The sequence below is a fragment of the Anas acuta genome, chromosome 9 (genome assembly GCF_963932015.1).
Source record: "Anas acuta chromosome 9, bAnaAcu1.1, whole genome shotgun sequence".
In the NCBI taxonomy this organism is placed as follows: domain Eukaryota; kingdom Metazoa; phylum Chordata; class Aves; order Anseriformes; family Anatidae; genus Anas; species Anas acuta.
The window spans coordinates 8,429,173-8,448,355 of record NC_088987.1 but is presented as its reverse complement, the minus strand read 5'-3'; the positions used below and the strand labels follow the sequence as shown (position 1 = coordinate 8,448,355).

General features: G+C 38.7%; 1 long non-coding RNA gene across 12 annotated transcripts in view; it reads right to left on the bottom strand.

Annotated features, from left to right (window-relative positions):
- The window catches only part of LOC137861164 (uncharacterized), a 324,908-nt gene that overhangs the window by 54,183 nt on the left and 251,542 nt on the right, over positions 1-19,183 (bottom strand). For all 12 annotated transcript variants that reach the window (XR_011099430.1, XR_011099429.1, XR_011099428.1 and 9 more), the window contains one exon: positions 9,105-9,279. This is a non-coding gene — a long non-coding RNA (uncharacterized lncRNA). The remainder of the gene's footprint in view (positions 1-9,104; positions 9,280-19,183) is intronic.

The window sequence follows — 19,183 nt, the reverse complement described above, 5'->3', positions numbered from 1 at the left end:
GTGGAAAGATGATACAGTGATGGTGAAAGCATCAAAAATAGAATGTTATACGTAAAGCTTCATGAGAATTTGGCAAGGATTTAAATTATTATTAATAATAATAAAGGAATAAAAATAATCCTGCCCCTCTGTGTCTCAGATCTCCTTATATAAAACAGATATAACACTGTCACCTTCATTTTTCCCCATCAAGGGGGATTGAAGCAATGTCCAACCCTTCATGTGCATTTCTGTGGCATCAAAATCCTATGGGAAACCAGTGGCAATTGAGGTCTTTAGTAATATGACATAAATACGTAGTAATATAACATAAAGAACAACTCAGTTTTCAAAATATCACTTGCTCACTGTAACATCATTTCCAGCACTGTGCTGTTCAGAAAGGCAGGGGTAAACAGAAAGCAACTCCTGCAAACTGTAAGAGCTTTTGTAACTCCATCCTACACATCTAATTGATCAGCTATGCCAAAAAGAACAAAAGTCTTTCTATAGCTATACTTATTCTATTACAGGTTATGCAGATAAGGTTACAGTTAGGCCCAGACACATTTTTTTTTTTCCAGATAAACCTTTTTTTTTTTTTTTTTTCCAGTAAGAAATACACATAATGATCACAAACTTTTCATGAATCGTTATTGAGTCTTTTTTTTTTTTTTTTTTTTTTTTAATTAAGAGTCTGAAAATGTTTGTATTCAAAATTTACTTGCAGTTAATTAGAAACATCTAGGAAACTTAAAATGGCTTTTCAGTGAATTACATTTTTTTTAACCAAAATTTTGGATAAGATTTCATGTCAGACCTTCACCTCTGTTGTTGCATACACAGCTGAACAAAACAACTGGTTACCTGCAGTTCCACGAGCCACCCTTCTGCCTCCTATACACTTGTCCTTTCAGGCAGCAGCTGTAATGCCTTTTAAATGCAGCTTCAAATTATTTTTTCCACTCCTCTATGTCATTGCTTAAGTAAAACAACCAGTATTCTGGTTGCTCATTACATACTGGTATTTTACTTACGAAAAGAATAGGAATCAAAAGCAAATTTTTGCCTGATTCTGAACTTTCCCAGGCATTTGGACACAGCTTCTGGTCAGTGTCCCACAGGGAAGGAAGAAAGGAAGAACACATGAGGGCAGCGACCACCATGTGGGCCAAATCCCAGTCACTGATGCCAAGGAAGTTCTGACACTGACTTGTGTAGCAACAAGGGCTAGAAGTTTTGGAAGATTGGAGACATTTATGGAATTGTGAAATCTATTAACAATAAAGATGCTAATTCTCCTTAATCCTGTAAGGTCCATGTTATATTCAGTATGCTATTTTGTAAATTCTTCAGCAACAACAACAACAACAAAGTCACCAGAATTTCTGAAATCCTCTTGATGCTGGCTATATTTTGCTTTTATACTAAGTTTATCCCAGTTATAAACTCCCCCAAAATGACAATGCTGAGGACCGCACAGCAAGTGTATGGTTTGGGCTGGGTGTTTTGATTGCTGGGTTAAGATTTTGGCATTTCTGATAATTTATCTGGTAACAGGACTTTATCAGGATTTTATGGGTAGTTTTACATCAGCTTTTTCTAATTGTTTTCTGTTACCATCCTCTGCCTCAGTTTGCCCCATTGTAAGATGGACATGACACTACCTTTTCAACAAGATAACATGAAATTTCATTTGTTAATGTTTGCGAAGCAATTTGCAATGATTGATTCATAGCTGTGTTAAGTGCAATACATTATTAATACACTAATTAGATAAAAATAACAACTAAGAAAGGAATTATGTGGATTCTGATAAAAGGGAACTGGTAACAAGGCAAGAACCCTGCCCATTATTGGAGCACATAGCTCCATAGGCAAATTAAAATAAGGGCTCTGTCCTCAGAGTTTTGGGCAATCCAGGCTACATAATTGATTTGAGAAGAGCTACTCCAGGCTACTGTGTAATTACAGAAGTATTCACTCTTCTGGCTCCCACTCTCCTTGTCATGTTCTACCTCATTGCCCTTTATGCTAAAGCCTTTGTTGATGAGGGGACGGAAGCAGTAAGGACAAATAAAGCAATTAGCAGGTAGAGGGAATGCTACCAGTGCTTAAGGATAACACACAGCCTTTATTGGGACATTTACTAAGTAGAAGTCTAGAGCCTGCAGGACAGATGGAAAATACAGGTAATCCAGAAAAATAAACAAAAGAAAACAAGACTCTTTCTCACATGTATATTGTATTCATGAAGTCTTGGCAGGAGGAAAGTATTTTCAAACAATCAATATCCAAAACATCATAATTTTACTTAAAATAACTGTAATTTTAGTGAGGTTACCTTCCAACTTGTTCTTTTTCTTTACAATCCAGAGTCTCATCATCAGAGTGCTCTTCTCTCTTGTTTCAAGTGTGCCTTGGCAGTAAGCAAACACTGTAATTTCTGAAGGGCTAATATCTCATTTTAAGTTGCTGCAAAGCCAGCCAGGAGAGGGAGCCAAGACCTCGAACAAGCCTTTCTTCCTGGCTCTCTGACACTCTGGGAAGGAAGCTGAGCCATTTTGGCCAGGGCTCCACAATGAGCACAGAGCTTGTGTCAACACATTGCACAAAGAAGGGGTAAAAGAGACTGGGAGACAAAATAATACATGATGTCCCCAAACATCAAATGCTGGATGATGGATGGTGAAAGAGAAGGAAGAAGGAAGACAGACAAATGAGGACTACTGATAATGAACAATACTGTAGTTTCTCACTTTTGATGCTTCCATCTGTCATCAGGAGACTAGTTTAAGAGATTATGATATTCTGCAGATTCTGATTCGCTTTGTAACTCACTGTCATGTGAACTGGACACAGGTGTGAAGCAAATCATAAATTCGGATACTGCAGAGAATGGTAAACTGAGATTATGGCAGGTCTAAACTTGGATCAGGATTGCAATGCCAGGTCCTGAAATGCATGGAAGTGCTGCCTCTCCAAAGACAACCCAGTGCTGGGTGGAGTTTGAGCTCTGATCTTCAGAAAAATGTCCGGGCTACTCTTTATCCATAACATGCCAATCCAAGGTGCTGGGTACAGGCATGCCTGAACATTTTAGCTGGCATGAGCCTAGGTGCAGATGTGACCTGAGAAGTGCTGAGGAACTTGTATAAGTAAATGTTCTCTGACTCTATATATTCAGTCCAAAAACATTGCAGGAATGCTAAGGCTTACCTCATTCCTCCTTGTGAACAATGTAAAAGTAAACCTCCTGATGTAAATCTTCTCTTTACTGCTAAAAGTCAGCATTGCTGCAAGTGGATATTGAGGGTACTTAAGTCCATGCATACTGTGACTGTACAGTAGATAGCTGAATCACTGTCACTCTTCATTAGAAGCCCGTATTTTACCTGAGCTTGGTTGAAGAGTAAAAGAAAATAACTGCATATAATTATCTAAGATAAGGAAGAAAGAAAGAAACAAAACCAAAACAAAACAGAGGGAACATGAGGGGGGAAACGATCACATTTAAAAGTGGAGAAAAATTAGAACCTAAGAAGACAATTCCATTCAGGGCCATTTGTCATGTTTTTCTAGCTGAAAATCTGGAATATTTTCTGATTCTATTTTTTTTGTGTGTGTGTGTTTTTAATTATTATTATTATTTTTTTTCCATTTCTAAGCTTTCAATGTGAAATATTTTCTTTCTAAAAATCATCTCTCTTCCCTTATCTTTAGTAGGAAGAAAACAAAAAATAGCATTGGGACTAGACTGATATGGAGAGAATAATCACCAGGAAAATTTAATAAGTCTTCTTTGCTAAGTAAATTGAAAATCAAAATTCAAAATAAAAAAGGCTTAATTTTGTCTGTTTTATCTTGAAATTTCGCTTTGAAATGGTACAAAATTTGAACGTCCCTCTCTCTAAATATATTTTCTATATATGTATATTGCTTTCAGCAGGATTTTTTCTTTCTTCAAATGCTTTCACAGGTTTAGTTATTGTTATCTACCGCAATCACTTTTGTAGACTCAAATAAATTCGTCCTTTACTACTGCGTTTGTTTTGTCTATATTGTTTTGAACTCTTTTTCCTTGTTGTGCAGGTAGAAGCTTCTCAGAAGTGCATCCAAAACAAACTGAAGATAAATACTGATGAACTGAATTGAAAACAAAAAGAACTTTTCTCCTACTCTTACCTTAAAGATCAAAGTATTTGGATCAGAGACAAATACACTGCACTTTATTTTCCAAACTATTTTCTCTTCATAGAAGCCCAGCAGTGCTTTGTCAGGTGCTTTAGCCAAGCTATGATACAGTGAGTCTCTCCAGACTCCTATAACTGGGAGTGAGGGATCAGCCTGGAGATGTTTCGTAACAGCAGCCCCAAAGCCAGATACCCCAAATCAATGGAGAAACTTCTCACAACTCTCTATCTGTTGAGCTCGGGGGAAGCACCTTAATAGATTTGTCTTAAGTTAGATGCCAGGAATGTTTTTACTTCCTTTGGTGTCTGCAGAGAAAGATCATCCTCAAGCAACAATGATATCAACGTGCAGAAGAGAAAAGTGAGGCACAGAGGGAAGCAACTCTGCATGGAAATGGCTGGCTGGAGATCTCAACCTAATCTCCAAAATCACAGTCTGGTGCTCTCTTAATACTCTGCTGCAGTTTAGGGAAACCTAAATCTTGCCATACTTGCTTTGTACATATACGCTGAAGTTACTTTTCCAGATTTCTCAAGTTGGCCAAGTGCCGCAGAACTCCCTTGATTATTGTTTCCAACAAGTGGGAATAAAAGGCAGGGCTTGCTTTATGAATGACCACACGCATACCGTGTCAGAGGCTGCATGGTAGCAACTGAGTAACTGAAGCGTTCGCATGAATCCCTACAGCTATCCTGTAAATCTTGATTAGCCAGGGGGAGTTTCAAGTCTGTTATTAAATGTTCAATTACACTCTACAAGCAACAACAGAAACAAATTGATAAAAATGTAGTAGGAGACAATAGTTTTCAAGAAAGAGACCACTATAATATGTTTGTGAAGAGAGCCTGGAATGATTTGAATAATGAACAAATTTGTAAAAATCAAAGTCTGTTTGCAGGTGAATAACAAACAGAGAAAGGGGCAGAATTGGTTCAATGAATTATGCATTATGAATCATTTAACAAGCACTGATATCTATAAAGATAATGATTCTAATGTAAATAACAAGCTTTTAATATTTATGCAGCCTTAATAGTCTGGAGAGTCTGAAACGACAGGTAAAAATTAAAATGGCTTCTTGGTGTTTTTCAGTGGAAAACAGATTTATCACAATGTCACAAAAGCAAACCAGTATCACTTCATGCCATGTCTGATACACTTTTACCCCACTGGGACCCTCCCTGCCCTAATGCTGAGTTCTGGACAGAATAAATGCCACTAACAGCGATACCATGAAGGTAAATTCAGCACCTGCTGAACAACCTGGATATTACAGAGCACTCAGACAGTGACAAAACTTGAGATTTCACTTTCCTCACTGCTTTGAGATAAGGATCTCTGTACTGACTTAGTGCAATCGCAGCAGCGAGTGGAGAAAGAAAATGAAAAGCCCCTTCCCCTCCCCTATGTGCATGTACTGTGTGTGGGAAAAAGAGGGAGAGAGGCTGCAGAAAGCCTGTGCAATCACAGCTGGGCTGTTAATTGCTTTGCCCTGTGCACAGAGTCACACCTTGTTGCTCCTCTGCAATAAGAAATGGCCGCCCAGCCCAGCAGGCTTGAGGCAAGGGCAAAAAGGTTTTCATGTTCACCTGCACTATTTTTGTATCACCAAAATGCCCATGTGTTATCACAGGAATGATGCTGTCTCAGCTCCCATGGATGACAGCAGTACTGAAAGTCAGGGAGTGATTGTGTGACTGAGAAAGGATTGGGTTTCTCAAACCCCTTTTTGTTAAATCTAGGTTATAGGAATTGAAAAAAAAAGTTGGTTCACAGGAGCAAATTGAACCAAATGCACTGCCACACACCCAGGCACTGATCAAGGCAACCAAAAGTCCAGCTGCTAGGGAAAATCAGACTTTCCCAACAAATCTCTCTCATTTGTAGCTAGTACACTGATTCCTCAAGAGTTTTCACATGTACCTTTGGGAGACAAGTTTGCCGTGTCCATTTTCCTTCTGTGTGGTCATGAATTTCTGCAAAACCTCCTTACTTGGAGGTCTGATCTGATACAGTTCCCTGGCCCTTTTAATTCAGACGCAAAACTGGCACACACCAAGTGTGACACTCTATCAAATTGCACGGAGCCTGCAAAATATGTTAAAAAAAATTAACTTGACCTCCAGGATATTAATATAGTGGCAACAACCCCTGCAGGATATAAAACTGGCACCAACTATAAGAGCTTCCATTAGTGCTTTAAGTTTCTAGTCCTAGTAATGGTCATTTCATCTGAACATGTGGAAATAAAAACAAACCATAATAGGACTTAAAAAGCATTCAATGCATATTTGTCCATAAACACATCGTATAAATAAAAGCTCTTTTGTAAAAAAAGTGTCAAATGAATCAATGTGTGTTCTATTATGGAATAATAATATCCCATACCACATGTGCTGCTCAAGCAAATCACTTTAGCTGGTATAATAGTATTTTCCATTTTGTGGTACAGCTTATATTTTGATCTGTTGATTAAGGACCTGCCCCTGAGGAAGTCAATGACAAGAGTTCCCCAGGCTTAAAAAGAGAAGGAAAATGTGTAAACGATTTGGCTGCAAATAAGGAAACAAATGTATTTTTTCCCTTTCTCCTAGCGTGAGTGAACACTGAATACAAAGCCGGTTGAAGACAGTGGAAAGACTTGCTCTTTGCTTCAGCAGCTTTCGATCTACCCTAAGCATGTATTGTGTGAGACAAATTTTGGCACTACTGGAAACCCCACCTCATACCTCCCACTGCGAATATGTCATCTTTCTATGTGCTCATGCATGCCAAAGCTTTATCTCTTTTGAAATATTGCCCATAATCAAGCTATGTTTACTTAAGTAATAGGGAGATTCACTTATACGCAATAATTTCTTCAATGGAGAGGCTGTCTTTCCGCAGCTATACTTTGGACTTTGTTCCTAGTTTAGCTTCTATTTTTCTACCTTGATGATTTTATCCAGGTTTGACAACAGTTGGATTTTTTTTTTTTTATTTTTTTTTGAAGTTACACACCTGGAATTAGCTTTTCCTGCCAAGAGTTACAGTGCACCTGGAAGTACTAAATCATTTTTATCTGTTTTTTAGTGGTTTTGCACAATGGAATCGCATCTCTTTAAATCCTCCTTACCCTTTACAAAACTAAATTGCAGCTCTAGACACTGCATTTTATGAGCATGTAGCTATCATAAGAGAGTTGTGTCCTCCTAGTGTCTGCCTCTACCAATCCCAGAAGCAGTTAGCTGAGAACTACCTCTCGGGGTTTCTTTCCTCTGCAATGGCTCTGCTTACCTACATAACATATGGAAATGTGAGCATACACTTAGAGCAGATTGTTTGCTATGTTTACACCAGTTCTAACACTAATCCCCATTAATGTTTGATATTGCTCCCAATGAGTTTAAATAGATGTCAGGCCCCAGATCCATTGCATACATGTTAGGCATCGTATATACTTCAAATAGAGAGATACTGAAATGCTACAGGGTGCCCTTTTTTTAACATCATGTTTACTGACTGGATTAACTATGTCAAGTGTATGCAAAGCCCTATTACTTTCATCATTTCTGTCATCACATTTAAGAGTCCTATGTTCCCGGAAAACATAAAATAGTTTCACATCACCTTAGGAGTCCAGCTTCTTGTTTCTGCTCTCAGTTTCTACCATTCACTGAATATGTCTTTGGGTGCAAAGTGAAACAACACCCAGATGCAGTCTTACAAACATAAAAGATGTATGCAAATCTCTGTTAAAGGGAGAGGCAGGCCATGCTGGCTGGCTGCGTTGCAGTACCAGAACCACCAGGGTCATGGGGTTTGCTCGAGGCTCTGTCCCCATCCAGCAGCAGCCTAGCAGCCCTGTCTCAAGGCTCTGTACAGATCCAGCCTTGCAACCCCACCTCATCAGAGAGCATTTAGTGGCTGTGTGGAGATGCAGACCCTTCTGCAAGGGCAAATGGGAGCTGCCTGAGGAGCACACAAAGGCTGAGTGGTGGGCATATCCCTCACTCAAGCTGCTCTCATGACTGGGTCTCCCCATTATGAGGTGCCTGCAATTGCTGTTTTTGTGTTACAGCAGGGAGAAGCCCTTTGCCCTTCATCTGGCCACATGGAGAAGGAACCTGTATTGGCCTCCTCCAAGCCAGGTTTTCCCTTTCCATCTCACCTCCCTTCCCCAGTTACTTTCATTGTTTTACATGGGAGCTGTTTCTCAGGATTTAAAAAAAAAAAAAAGTAGTCTAAACGGTTCTGCTCTGTCTCTTCAAAGCTTTGATGTACTTGGGTTGCAACTCCTTTGCATGTAGAGGACTGTTTCTCTGTATAAATTTATATAGAGCCCAGTTCCACAAGACCTTGGTCTTAACTGGAGGCTTTCTGAAGCCCTGCCATACAAGCAATAACAAGAGCATGGAGATACAAACATGACCTTCACAAATGAGCAACACTGTGTTTGTGAGAGCACTCCAGGACAGCAGGAAATGAAGAGCAAAAAGTAGATCCTGAGACATTTGCAATTGAACCAAGTTGATCTTCTCCTTTAGGCTACAACTAATCCTCACTTTAGATAACCACAGCAAAAGTAAATAATTTCTGTAGACGCAACCATATATATTAAAATACAGTCATTTTTAGTAAGAAAAATAACTGGACTTCACAAGTAAATATATTTTATGGCTTGTGATAATTTTATGTTAAATGATTAAGCTGTGTCTCAACCTTTGCTAAGCTCATTATATCCTTTAAGTAGCTCAAATTTCTAGATAACCAGCAGCAGAACCAGGTAAGCAGGCAAAATTAGTATGGCTGGGAAAAATTGTATCTGTCACACAGGTCTGGTTCCCACACACTCTGGTTACATCATTACTTAGTCTGTTAACTAGGAAACCAATTAGGCCAGAGAGCGACTGTCAGGTGACCAAAACACGAAAATGCATAAGAAACCCTACCCGAAAGATGGGATTTCAGCAGAGGCCCTCAGATAGCTGACTCCTCTTCTACTGCAGTGCAATTTTCGTATTTCGTTTCACCCTTGCTTTCAGGCTGAGCTCTGAGGTCCCACAGATTGATGGTCGAAGCAGCCTTGTTTCTCTCCCCCAACAGGTGCATGGAGAAAACTGTTCCCTGCATCAAAAATTACACAAAATTATGTGATAATTTCTCTCATTTACTCGGGAAAATTTCCTTCTCCTTTACAACTTTATTTATAGCGTAAGAGCAAGGCAATGGCTCCAGAACTGAACCCTGCACTGAATCCTCTGTGGGTAGCAGTATGTTTATCCTAAAGGAAAAGGGTGTGTGAGACCAGGGCGCAGCTAAAGTTTCAGGGCATGAACTACTTCAACAACTATTATTTGTTTTCTACAAATGGTGAAGGTTTCCCTCCATGCACAGAGAAAGCAACACAAAGGCAGCTGGGCTCAGCCTCAGGAGAGAAGCGTGCACGAGTGGAGGAGGCCAGCATGGGGCACCAGGAGGACGGATGAAAGCCAGATTCCTGTAAAGCATGTGTAAGGGAGTATGCATAGATACATACATAAAAATAGATACACCTAGTCTCTATACTATATAATTGATCTAACAGTATTTTTACACATATGAAAAATACAGCTTACAGGTCTATATTATCTTTTTAAGTGCACATATAGGCATACATACATTATATATAAATATGTATGTATTACAAATATATATATGCATTGCAAACTACAAACGATGCAGATATTTTCTAGCCTGTACATCTATTCTTGATTCATTTTGAAGAACATCATTTGAAGAACTCAGTGACTTGCTAGCTCCTTCCTCATATCTATAGAAAACCTGCAGATACATCCTTAGCTCTAGGCCAAAAGCTTTAACAAGCCTTGTGCTCTGTCTCTATATTCTTGTTCAGATATTTTTTTCTCATGGGACAATGACAAGTGGGGAAAGAGTTGATTAAAAATTCACCTCAAAAGCCTCAAGAAGAGGCTTCATGTACAAGGGGGGCAGGTTGATGGCATGGAGGTCCTTACTTGTTTGAGGATTGTGCTTAAATGCTATCACCACTACCATTTGATCACTAGTACAATACCATCAGTTTAAAGATTTTTTGCCTTGTTGTGGATCCCTTCAGTTCTGATTCTCTTTGTTCTTCATTGTTTTTGGTAAATGATCATCAGAGGAAGTAAACTAACCAGAAATACTTTCCTTCCTGAAGATTTTGTTGAGCAGATGATTCGATCACTGTGCAGAGAAAAGCAAACTAGACTGTGCTGGACGCCTGCCAAGTTGGGGAACCAGGCTCTCGCATGTTTTCCAGCACAAGCACCTCATTATTAATTCATGCTCCAGGTCCTCTGTACATGCTGTTACTAATATTAGGTTTCAACAGAGTAATGAGCAACAGCAATAGACTGACTATCTTCATATATTTTAAATAATGTTTGAAATACTAAATTTGAGTTTGGATTTTTAATTAGGGCCTGGGCAGGGTACTGACAATCTTCCTACTGTTTTGCAGCCAGCAAGCAAATAAGATAGGGATTGTTCTGATCGGAGCACTGAAAGCCAGTCTGATTTAGGGGATGGATCTGAAATACAACACCAAACTTTAAAGCATGAGAGAAGTTTGGCTTTGGCTTCTGCAGCCAGACTTTGACTCATCCCTATATTAAGTGGGGACTTTTGATATGGGACTATAGGAAAAGTAAATAGTTTTCAGACCAGAACTCACGGATGCTATTTTTAACATACAAAACATGTGAGCTGCCCAGGGACTGTTTGACTCTCAAGGATGCCATTTTTATTAAATAAAGTGGATATGGGATAGTAAAGCACAGAGAAAAGGGTTTGTTGTGGTATAAATCTGTATCATAAGGATATATACAGTAGAAAAATAATTAAAAAAAAAAAAAAAAAAGGCAGGCAATCTGTTGGTCTGAAAATCCTACAGGGCTTCAAAGTCCTTTCCACTACTGTGCTTCACACAGGAGCATAGGTCAGCATCCTGTCCTTGGTTGGATATACATATATTAAAGGACTCATTTAAAATTTGAGCTGGGCAAAGGACTAGTGCCATTTTTTTCTGTAAGCATGCTGTGCACATTTCTGAATGCACTCTCTTTGAGAGGGAGTTCGCAATGAAGATTTCCCCGTTCTGGAACTCACTCCTCCCACTTGGTCTGTTGGAGCCTGAATACATTGACCTATGGGGCACATTGCAAAGCCTAACTATTTTCCCAGGATTTTTCTGAATGAATGATTTGAGTAGGTAGAGAGAAGAACGTTTCATTTGTACAGTACGTGGAGGGTTTTAATTAATAATGTTCCCATTTGAATGTCTATTGTATTTTTAAAAGTGCTTTGTACATTTGCCTAGAGCATCAGATAACTGCAGGTTGTTTTGTTTTGTTTCCAATTAAAAAATAAAATATCCCACAACAATGTGGCATTGCTCCAATGGGGCTCCAAATCTTATCATATTTTTGTGAAAGCTGTGTCTAGCACAGTGGTTCCTGAACTGGACTGTGACTTCTTGATGCCAGGACCTATCTAGCACCGTTCAAAAGATGGCAGGTCTCAAGGAGCTGAAACTTCATATCAGTTGGAGAATTTGACACTATTGGACATCAGTACAGTGTTGAACATGTTTACCTACAGTCAGTGACATTAGAAAAGAGCCTAGGGACCTCAAGGAGGTTTTACCTAATTTCTTTCTGGATTTGGAAGTCCTCTTGAGAGACTAGGTCTTTTCTTTACCAAGAAAAAAAAAAAAAAAAAAGCTTTCAATCTAAAAAGATACTAAGATGTGATCAGTTTTGTGTTTGCTTTGGTCCTTCCCCCAATACCCTTGAGTAGCCTGAAAACAAACATTTTAGTTTTTCTGTTCAAAATGTGTCTGAATTTCCAAATTTCCTCCAGAGATATTTATTTAGCTACCTGGTTCAGCTGGTGGCCTGTGGACCAAATCTGACTCATGGAAATGTTTTTTTTGTGGTTCAGTTCTTTCCCCTGTGGGAGACACCAGCAGCTTTATTATGGTATGTGCTTCTAAAACAAGTGAATCCTTTTGTGCTTGGCCACCACCCTTGCCCTGGATATGCCCATGCAGAAGAAGTAAACTTCTCCTGTGCATTTGTGTGTGTGGAGCAGTCACAGAGTAGATAGCATCGCCCTACCAGCATAATCATATGGGCCACATTTTTTGTGATTTTCAGTTTCCTGATTATTATTATTATTTTATGTATTTACACCTGGACCAGTGACAAATATGTTAAGAAGACTGATGAGAGTGCTGCCAGCAAATTGGAATACTGTTGCACAACTTCCATTGTATTTAACCTGTTTTCTTGATGAAAAGAGTTGTTGTGCAAAGACAAGTAACCAACAGGTTTGCCCACACACTGCATTTGTCCTTTTTGTTTTAGTTCTCCTTTTGTACATCTGCTGTTTCTGTGAATTACAGGAGAAAATCACCACCCTTCCTTAAAGCCTTAAAAAAAACCTGCCACCTCTGCTTTTTCATTCCTTTCCAATGAGTAGGCTGTCAAAATTGATTTCTGATTAGTTCCTGAATTGTGCAGTCCCTTTCTAGTGGCCTTCATGTGGCCTTCCATCTTGCGATCAAGCAAGCAAGGGGCAAAGGAGCAGGTGCACTCAAATCTGTCCCCAGAATTTTAAAACAGACCAACTTTGAGAAATGCCATGGTCAACCACACTGTTCTTCTTCCTCTCTAAAAACCTCTTAAGAACCTTACACTTAAATCAGGTATAGTTAAAGCTTCCTTATGTAGCTTTGTCAATTCACCATAACCCTGACTGATGGTACTCTTGTATCTCTGTCTCCCTCAAGAAAGACAACACAGATTATACCAAACTATGAGAAGAATTCTAATTTGTGCAAATTTTGCCCTTATATGAGGATGCACAGAGGTCAGTCACAAGGAGAGGGCTGGATTTATCTCAAGCCAGGCTAAAACTCCACCCTCCAGAAGAGAAACTGTGATGAGATGCATTACTCCATTAACTAATCATTTGCAGATACAATGACTGGCATCTCATTGTATTTCTATAATTTTATTTACATGATGCAGGTTCTTCCAAATTAAAGGCCCTTTAATTTTCCATTGCTTTCACAGTCTGTGGAATCCCAAGAATATTTTTGATTGGAGGAGAAACATACTTTGCAGCATGAGTAGTGGCAAGTGCTAACACACATATATGAGAGGAATAAACGCTTTTAGATCTAAAAGCACTTTACATACAAAAAAAAAAAAAAAAAATTAAAAACCTGATTCACAACAAACTGCTCTCAGGCATTTAAGAATTATATACAAAGGAATATGCACAATCGTATATTTAAAGCATCCAACACTCCATATAGTTGTTCAGCTATGCTTGCCACTTCTGGCAAAGAAATGGCACTAAGCAAAACAATAGCTTATTGCAATTGCCATTCCCCTAAGGGTTTCTTTGTCAAACCATTTATCTGAATATATGCTATGGTGGAGTGTATTATTACTGTATTATTGATTCCATATTCCAATTAGAAATTTGTACCGAAAGACCAGGAGATGTGATGGGCAACTCCTTCTCTTCACTGATTACGTTAGTGTGATGAAGTCTAGGAGACAGCCTTATGGCTACTCTGGGGAATAACAGAAGGAATTGCTGACTCCAGAGTCTACAGCAAGCAGATAACACCATGTAGACTCCCCTCTGAAATATACCACACAGCTAGTGATAATCCAATACAGACTAATACCTTACTCCCAACACTAGAAAAATACAAGTGATAATGGTGGGAAAAGTTTACAATGGCTTGCCACGGGTGTTTGGCACAATCAAATGCAGATCGTTATTCTCCAACTAAGTTGGACCGTAGTTTTAGTGCTCCCAATTCCACAGTACCCATGAATACCCTGAGAGCAACTGTGGCTTGAAATGTCCATTTCCATCTCATCAGGCTGCGAGGTGGCTAGATTTGTATCATATTGCTATGAGCTACACAAATGCTGCTTCCAGATTCAGCTGCTGCAAAATATTTTACATGAGTCTGAACAAAGAGGTTCCAGCTGGTCCAGGCTGAAGCAACATGTTTGCTTCCTTCTCTCTTTCATCTCTAAGCTCATTCATGCTGAGAGCGGATATAATTGCTCTCTATAAATACATTCAGGTTAGGCACTAAAGCGAGAGAAAAGATACTTAAGCAAATGGACAAAGATGACACAAGGACAAATGATTACTAATGAGTAATGAATAAATTTGAACCCAGAAATTAAAGTTTCTGATCACAGGAAGACTGAAGTTTGGAAACAGCCTCCCATTAAAACTAGGAAGAAAAATCCGAATTTTCCCGTGGAGCTTAATAAATACATAAAGTACAAGATATGGTTGCTTACAACAGCAGAGGAATGTATTTGGTAATCTAGGAGATCCCTTTTACTCCTATGCAAATACTGAACACTGAATCTAAACCATGTAATTTATATCAGTCTATTTTATTGTTATTCCAGGCCCTTTGATATCCAAAATTTGTACTTGCAACCAAAGACGCGCTTGTGAAATCTCTATCAAGTTCTTGTTGACGAACTTTTAGATCCAACACCTAACTCATTTCCTTTCTGATTTGCCAGCTATCTACCACCTGAGCAGACCAATGTCATGTCTTGTCCTCCTCAATTTCTGTGACTATCTCTGAAGGACTTTGCCTGCCTTTTGCCCCAGTGATAGAGACCCATGAGTTCTATTCTGATCCTTGTCTTGTGTCTCCTTACGCCTGTCCTGCAAATGTACCCATATACAGCTAACTCACAGTCTTCATTCTCTGCAATGGAGAATGACACATTGCATGACTTGGTAAACACTAGGCATAGCAAATAAGCACTAAATCACCCCAAGCCCTTCCAGTGGCTTCCCTTTTGTTCACTACGGTGAATATGGCCACTGTCTCAAAGGCTTGTTGCCAAATTAATAGCAACCAGAGGCTGTGGGGGTGACATTAGGAATCCAAGCCAGGAAGGGGAGAACAGGTTACACCACTCATTTGTGCTCTACACAACCTGGCTTTCTGAGTTTAAAGCCTCCCTCCCAGTCTTCTCTGGAGAGCTCACTATAAAAGGTCTAGAAGGCAGCTCTGCCTCAAAGCTCTGGCCAAACCACAGTCATATCACACCTGCACAGCACAAAACCTTTAACCTAATATTTTTCTTGCTTTCCATATGGCATAAGAAGAAGGAAGAAGTGGAAAACCTATTAAATATAACCGGGTATTGGTCTTTGTAATACTTTTCCCTGTATACCAAAAGCAGTTTAGTGCTCCGAGGCATGTGACACCCAGTTCACAAGAAGAGGTCTGCCACTCTGCCAACAGGATTCAGAGACTCCTTCAGAGCTCTTTTCCTTTCCCATGATAGCCCTTAGGTAAATGCTTGCAGGAAATTCATATACTTGTGAGATGGTGGAGTTGCTGCTTCACAAGCCCGAACAAACGTAAACACTTCTGTTTCAGCACATCTGCCATTGCAATACCTACAGCTTTTCCAGAACCAAAGGATTAACTTTATTGTGCATTTGCTCAGCAGATCTGGTAACACAATATTGTACTTCTAAGCGGACAGATTACTCAGAAGTTTCTGGATGCTACATCTTTAGAAACTCAACCTACTTAAAGATAAGTGTTGAATCTGGTAATCCCAGAAACATCCAACTGATGTAAAAACCAGTTATACCAAGGGCCAGCTGGATGCTATTTTTCCTCAGGTTATTTGGATATTCCAAAAGTAATGGTTTTATTATTATTTTTTGCACTTTAATATTAAACAGATGCAGCTTGTTTGTAGACTGCTGTGAGACATTTTTTCTTTAGATTTTTAAAATTAAAAAAATAAAGGATGTGGAGAGTTAGGGGTTTGTTTGATATTACTTTACTGTAAAAGGAAAACAGTGATATAAATAAAGATTATATCAATATAGATAAATTATATGTGTTTTTTTTTTTTTTTTTTTTATATATATAGTATATGTATTAAATGGCATTTTATACACATGTAGAGAGAACCTTGTTCAACACTTACACTTTTAGAAACCAGGAGTAATGCCACAGACATCAATTAAGCTATTTCATTTTTGGTAAGTGTAGGCTCAAATCTAGAAAACACATATTTGCACGTGTTTCTGTGTGCAGCTATACCTTACAGGAGACATAATCAGAGACAGGATGCAAGCAGATTCTACATTTGTGTGGGCTAAGCATATCAGACACACTTTACTAAATACTAAGGCACTTAGAGAAGCATTTTCTTGGAAAGTCAGGTGCCACCTTAATTTCTGGCTTACTTTTCAGGACAGACATCGTCCTGTCCCAGTCTAGAGACCAGTCATAAGAAGTGCTGAGCTCTCACAATTTCCACCTGACCTTGCTGCAGCTGAGAGCTCTGCACTGCTGCACATCAGCCCTGCTGCTAGCAGGCCTTAGTACTAGCAAGGCCTTAGGAGACTAAAAATAAACATGCATTTGTACGGAAGGAAGCAAAACGTGATTGACAACCCTCAGAGCAATTTGCCTGCTAATCAGTTACAAAGCTTCTTCCATAACTGTGATCTCCACATTCAGCTGACCTCTTCTGTGGAGTGTTTTGCTCTTTGACCTAAGCAGAACCCAAGCCTCCAAGTGATTTTCTTTAACCAAACTGTGTACGGTATATGACTGATTTCACTGCACTTTATAGACATGAGACAGTGTAATTGCAAAAGCTTGGTGAAAAACTGTTTCCCTGAAGAAGATGCACAATTAGGATGTCCACTCAGCTGAATGCATTCCTTTCCTTACAACCAAGAGAGACTGGCCGAACTGACGAGCTATTTAAGTGTTTTGTGAATAGGCATCCTTGAGATGTGAAATATTTAATTACAGGAATATTGTTATGGCTGCTGACTATTAATTTCACTCTGCCTCCAGTTACTTTATTTTATTAGAATGTGATGATTTCTTCTCAATCAGATTTATAAAGCATCTTGTATTATAAAACCTTACGTTCAGGTGGTGATAACTTTTTGAAACATTAATTTTGTACAGGCTGATAAATGCTATGCTGACTTCCCATTTAAAAACAAAATTATTATTATTGTGAAAACTTAAAAAAAAGATTTTTGACATTAATGAGTGAATGACAAAAGTACAGTTTGCAAACTATAAAAACAAATCTTGACCATAGTTCTTACAAGAAGACTGCATTCAACATGGATCCATTCCACTTTAGCATGAAAATACTCTTAGCTGAGGGAATAGCACTTAGTCTTCCTGTGCAGGAAACTGGTTTTATTTGTCTGTGTTCTGTGAGTTTGAAAATCCAGCATCTAAACCTGATAGGTACATGCTTGAATTGCACTTCAGAGTCCACATTACCAACATGCTGAGCACCCTCCCTAGGGGCTTTAACAGGATTGAGATAGCTGAATACTTCTCAGAAGTATGGACCTTCACTTACCCATGCAGTCATGGGAGAGGACTTCTACTTGTATCAGAAGCCTTAACCAGACAGCATAGGGTGAGCACAACCTTTTAAAGTATTTAATAGAATACATACAAATGAACTAAATTCTGTGTCATGATATCACTTGGAAAGATTGTGGTGTATTTTCCTCTCCAGCATAGCACTGAATATGTTTTTATTCTGTGTTTTCTGCTTTTGTTCTGTATAATGTATGCAATAAAGAGACCTATGCAGCCAACATTTGAATGATTAACTATTGTAACAGTAAAATCAGTACATGTAACAATGACAGGTTGAAGGAATGTACAGTTGGTGTGCAATACTTTAATTCTATAATCTCACATACTTAAGCTTTTAGATAGACAAGAAGGCTGATTACTTATATTACCAGTTTTATACTGTGTTTTTTTTATTATTATTGTTATTATTTTTAATATAATATTCTTGTAAGTTTACTAGCAGAATAATGAATTTTAAAAGCTTAGTTTTCTTCCTTACCTCTACTGGTGCTCTTAAGAGGAGACCATGGACTCCTAGTTGCCTGTAGACCCAGATTGAAAACTATTAATTTATATGCTTGAAATTAAGCGGTATTTGGAGGTTTGCTGAATCAGCAAATGTAGGCATACATTAGATATTTGATGAAATTCATAATAATTTTTTTTAATAACTTCTTTGATGAGTGTAAATTTATTACTTGGCTCTACTTCAGTTCAGTACTCTTTGCTTGGGTAATGTGTGCTTTGAGATTATTTTCATTTTACCACACTGGTAATGGGCACTAATCATGTTTTATCTTGTTGTAGGTAAATAGCTAGGGTATTGCGCAGAGCTGTTTGATCAGTATAGCATGATTTAAGAGGATGGTTATGCCTTTATTTGTCTCATAATCCTGCTTAACTTCTGTATGAATCATTATAGTAAGGTGCATTTTAATAATAGCTTCCACATATACACTTATATATGCAAAAGCTAAAATATTTGCTTCCTTTTTTCCATAGATTTTCAGTGTTACTGTATTTTTCCATCAAAGCAAAAACCCTTGAAAATATTTCACTGACTATATATTTTTCCTTCCTCCATTCAATTTTGTCTTGTTCCATGAGTGATATCAGCCATGATCTGTTACATGATTTGAAAATCGTGTGCCTTTTGGTCCTTAGGCCCTCATGTGACAGAAAGACCACATTTTTAAGCTTCTTTCTGACAATATTATTGGTAGGGCAAGCTCTTGAAAATGGAAAGGCATCTTGAAAACAGCAAATCATCAGGCCCATTTCAGATCTTGTGAGGGAACAGATCAAGCAGTCTCTGCACACACAATGTCTGCACGGGCTTCCCAGCAGCAGATTTCCTGCACCTGGGCTGTCTCCTTTGAAAATGTTGGGTGCTGGAGAAGGGAGGTGGCTACGTCTTAAGACAGCATTGCACTAATCCATCCCACTGAGTCACTTTCGTTCTTTATTTCCCTATCTTGGTTCTTCCACAAATTCCCCAGACAAAATTCACTCCTGTGTAGATATAACTGCTTATTCCTTGTGGCTTGGTGAAAT